This window comes from Topomyia yanbarensis, chromosome 2 (assembly GCF_030247195.1).
Source record: "Topomyia yanbarensis strain Yona2022 chromosome 2, ASM3024719v1, whole genome shotgun sequence".
Classification (NCBI taxonomy): domain Eukaryota; kingdom Metazoa; phylum Arthropoda; class Insecta; order Diptera; family Culicidae; genus Topomyia; species Topomyia yanbarensis.
In genome coordinates, this window is record NC_080671.1 from 15378395 (window position 1) to 15383620 (window position 5226).

General features: G+C 41.5%; 1 long non-coding RNA gene across 1 annotated transcript; it reads left to right on the plus strand.

Moving 5' to 3' along the window:
* The first annotated feature begins 3578 nt into the window (after window positions 1–3578).
* LOC131678725 (uncharacterized) lies at window positions 3579–4775 on the plus strand. Its single transcript, XR_009303725.1, has 5 exons — window positions 3579–3700; window positions 3762–3857; window positions 3909–4005; window positions 4066–4168; window positions 4232–4775. It is a non-coding gene; the product is annotated as an uncharacterized LOC131678725 (long non-coding RNA).
* The last annotated feature ends 451 nt before the right edge of the window (window positions 4776–5226 follow it).

A 5226-nucleotide genomic window follows, 5' to 3' on the forward strand; every position in this document is an offset into this window, starting at 1 on the left:
GCTGTGGTTTCATAACAAAGCAGTAGGTAGGCTGACGGTGTAGGTTGAGTGGTAAGCGTGACCGCGTCTCTCCCCAGTGACTCAGTGGTAAAAAATCTATGGAAGTGAAGCTGTTGCTCCCGATCTAGGTGTTGATGGAGACCGATATCTAAAGGCCAGACGGTGGAGTGACCCCTGTGGCGTCGGTGGTCAGAGAAAAATAAATATGAAAAAACAGTAGGTCATTAAACTCGACAATTCCAATTTCAAACGATTTCAGTTGAGTTTGATTTATAAATCTTCACGCTTTACATTGATAATCTGATTTTTTCCTTCTTCTTCTTCTGTTTATTTCAAACGGCTCAATGCGTTAGTAGATTTGAGTCGGCGATCTTTTACATTTTTCTTCAATGTGTAAAGAAATAAATATAATAACGTTTATTTTTGCTTCGTATCATCTTTTTGGCGTATTTTGCTGTTAAGTGTTGAAGTTATTTTCCTTGGCGGTACAGCATTAACACAAGCACGTAGTCAGAAAAAACGTCTACCAGAAACAATGTTTTTATGTACACTAAAATCTTTTTATGTGATTTTTTTTGCAGATTTTCCAAGTTTTGCGACTTTATATGTGGATCCTTGTTTCAATATATGTCTATACCATAATTTGTTGCTAGATGTTTGAATGCGACAGTGCTTTTACTTCAAAACTGTACAAGACCAGTATACTGGGAAGACAGCATTGTTTGCTGTTCCCAGGTTGTATTGTTTCCGTGTTGGTAGCAGACTACATTTGGAGGTGAATGTTTCAACAGAATGAAAAAAAAATGTGCCAAATAATCTGCAAATAAAAATAAGGATGACACTTTGCCACCAGATGTGCGAAAGATGGAACTGCTTAAAGCAGCGTCGATGCTTTGCTTGCGAACGTTTATCACATAACAACGTTTCTATTAAACGAATTTCGATTGGCGAAGCCAATTAGAATAGTTCTGTTGACAGTGACTATGAAAAAAATGCGATGACCGCATATCCAATAGCTTCAGCTTGTGCATGGTGTAACCACCTCGGGAACCAATAGATAATCATGCCTGAAAGTAACAAATAATATCATTCAATGTACTACTGATGATCCAAAGTTGATCAATACCAGCTCCGACCAGGCTCGTTTCATTACCAACCACTTAGATCGAACCAGGAAAGAAAATGAGTGTTAGTCCTACACTTGCTATTACTAGAGGCCGTATATAGTACTACGCACTAGACAAGTGGCATTGGAGGAGAAAGACTAAGAGTTTTGTGTTAGAATTTTCGCGTGATTTAAGATTTTAGAAGTCTCTGGGCATCCGGCCACCAGGAGACTCGTTAGGTGCCTAACAAGACGCTTTCGGATTATCATAACGAGAAATAGCCTAGCAATATAGCAATAATTCAAATTAGAGAAGACAAGCAAAACGAAAAGCATCAAATCATTTCGAAAAAAATAATTAAAAATAGTATACGAACTGATCTTTATCCTCAAGCAAACACAACTTTTAATTTCCTTCTTGTCGATACTTTTATTCTTTTTCTCCCACTTTCTTACTGTCTATCTCCTATCTTAGCACTTCTCTATTGTTCAGTTTTCTTCGGGGTCCCTTTTTCACTTCAGTCGTGGTCGCTGCTACTACATCACCGCCCCCCTCTGCTTCCCTCCGTTGATTCTGCGGTTCCACACGGTGTTCCCCGGTTCAGGTACGTAGCTATCGGTCCTCTACGTGGCCCTGGAGTATGTTAACGGACTCAAGCTTCGACGAGGAGTTCGATTCATCGGCTATGCCCGGTTTACGGCGTAAATAATTAAGCCGTAAATTTACGGCGGGCGGGCACGATAGGGCGTTTTTCGTTGACGGGGGCTTTAAAATAATAACCACGGTTTCAAAATTATAATCCAGGGGGTCCTGCGAACATAATGGAAGATTTCAAAATGGCGGATTGGCTTAAGGGGACGGTCAAGGCAGCACATTAGTTAGTGTAGGGGACGTTAAATTACCTGGAAGTCTCCGGTTAACTAGCCACTTACTTATTTTTGCTCTTGTACTCGCACTTCACTCTCTTTTGATTTTATACACAGCTTCATTTCTCTTTACTTCGACTTTACTTTCTCTCTTCTGGCTTGCTTTGAAAATTTCAACTTTCCTTGTCAATAGTTACCGGGTAACTGAACTTTGGATTTGGCGTTGATCGACTTTTTACCCTCAACCGTTGACCCTTTGTTTCGCTAATAAATTCCGCCCAACTCCTCTATTATAATTATTGCCACCCCCAATGGCCGCCTGGTTGATAAATCCGGCCCTGGTGATAGGCGATGGAAATTGTAGCGAGTTACACAGTTATTACACGACACCCAGTGGTTCAATTCTTGGTTTCTGCCGCCAGATGCCACACGGTATCAGAGCAGGGTTTGTCTGGAGCAAGAGAATAATAATAGTTACTAGTGGACGCTAGTCTCTTCTGCGATTATCGGATATCTAATAAACGACAAATGATTATTCAAGTAACTATTGTATTATAATAAAATGATATCAAAATAGAATTGTTGAGAAAACCCCAATACAAACCGCGAGCTAGGAATAGAACAAAAAAGCAACCGTTTCTTCTACAATTGTTGTTGCAGATTCGGCTCGTGAGCGTTCGCTATGCCAGGTTGCTTTGCTTCATTTTCTGTGCTAGCAGAAAACTTTCTTGAAAATGGTGGTTGCGTTTTTTCCCATGCTTGCGAGCAATGAAATTTTTTCGTTCATTCTCGAGTGAGTAAGAGAAGAAACTACTGAATCATTTCAAGAGAACTTTGAGTCGAGTGATTGAAAAGTAGAAGGAAACTTCCTCTTCCCAAAGAGCAATTGAAGCATCGAAGTGGAACCGTTTATCATCAACTGTATTTTCATCTCAGAAAATGATTTGGCCTAAAAACTGAATACTACCCCCGTCAATAGTTGATGAAAATTCTACAAATGTTACCGAGACCATAAACAACCCAACCAAAGTCCCAAACAATAAACCGTGGTCAAAATCCGAGCCCGTATGCTGTACGGCTAGGTGCCGATGAAGCTCAATGGATATGCTTTTCTCGACGATGATTTTAATCCTCAAAGAGGCATGCTAAAATTGTGACTTCAAGAAGCATCGCTCCTACGAGCCAATGAAATCAATGTCCTCTTTTTTGTCGATTTATCAGTGAGAGAATCGAAAGCCCGAAAGCGCTCGATCATTCATATTTCCGGGACTTTGGACCCCTTTTGAGGGTTAAACAAATATTTCTCGTGACAAGCTTGTTTTCACGAAAAAGAATTATAGTTTGGAAAGGGCTCTGTTTCTGTTGCTAATAATCCAGCGTTTTCTTTTAGTCACCCCGCACAGTGGCACCTGTTGTTACACATCGAGATTGTGCCGATAAAATGCCGAATCATTTCTTGGAGTGCATCCTCCACGATCAAATTAATAACGCAGCCACTTCCAGTATAGTATACAGTTATTTTCCTCTCGCATGGAATCAGAAACAGTATATTGATCTCGCTCTCGCACCGCAATGGCGATCTTCTTCTACAAAGCCGTGCAGATACAATAGAAGCGGTCAGATCAAAACGTGGTGTGCGGTGGATGGTGCGTGCCAGTAAAAATTCTCGACTAAAAATAGTTTCGCGGGACTATATTCATCCTCAGCAGATTAAAACAACCACTGAAGGTAAAAATACGGCTTATAGTCGAAAATGTGATGCTAATTGGTACTTTCATCCCTTACGAAGGCTCATACGGCCTAGATGCATTTTTCCGCGTGCGAATCGAGCACCGAAGGATTGATGGTAATAATACGCGGCATATCTAACGATCGTCCCGTTGAGGTAATTGATGATACAACCTGTACCACACTTGTAATAACATGCCAATTACAGTTCTTCCTGCATGTCCTGCCTTAGAACCGAAACATCATACGATACGGACAGCAATATTCACTTAGGTCTCGCTCAGCTCGACCTCTCAAGGTCAAAGGTAAGCGACCACAACCATTGCCGCAGAGTAAATCCTAACCACATTTCCATCATCTGAAAGCACGCCGAATCGTGATAAATTCCACGCAATACCATCTAATAGTGCATCTGATAGGTTAGAGCGAAGCAATAGTTACGACAAATCATCAAAAGCCCATCATCAGGTACAGTTGATTGCCTATGTGAGTGTCCGGCAAACCTCATTAAACGAGACATAACCTCGTTAGAGGGCTTTTTATTTACAGTCCAGACCCCTCATCTTTACCCGAGCGAAGACGATCTCGCACCAGTAATATCGGGCTAGCGGAGCGAGTACGAAGCCGGACGGGCCACCACCACTCACTTTCGTCCACCAAATTATTCGTTCTGGTTCAAGCGACAAGGACGAGACGACCACGTTCGGGTGCAAGGAGTCGCACAGCAAGCAAGTACCACGAGTGCGACACAGTCTGCAGCAAGGTGCAACGTGACAGACCGCAGTGCATTCGTGACGATGCACGGTGTGAGAGTGTAGCGGCGTGACAAGCAGTGTAGCCGACCAGTCGCGCGACTCAGCAGGTGCATTAATCGACGGCAAGAGATGCAGAGTAGCAGTTGCAACGACACGGGGCCCCCACTGACACCCTAGCGCTGAAGATGACTAGTCTGTAAAATCGTGTGAAGCAAATAAAAATAAGTTTGAAATGATAGATTGATGTATTCTTAAGTAGCTAACGATACCGTACTGATTTACCTTACGTGAGCCATTTCGCTTGTATGAGACACAGCTTCATTTCCCTAGGCTAATCGGTTAGCAGTATTCCTCTATAGACTGAAAGTGATTAGCCGAGTCCTCTTAGAGTCGCACTTGAGGTGACAGATGCGTTAACGACCCTCCCGCCAATTCTAGGTGGTACTCTTTACATTTGTGTGGTTGGCATCGTTAAGGAAAATCGTAACACTGTTCATACAAAGTTGTGACAAAATTATAAAAAATGGTGTATGTGGCTAAAACTTGGGGTTTTAATTAATTTTGGGTCGCTAAATCCATTTATGCTATCAGTTTTGATATTCCATATTTCATTTCTTTGACTCTTTTTAAATAAACCCATTTGAATGCGTTGATCGTTAAAGGGTTAATATAAACATTAATCATAGTAGTCAAGCTCATCGGATAGCAGAAATGGTTGACAAACTAGTAAAAATCACTAATTCTTCAGTAATATGATGTTGTTTAGGCAAT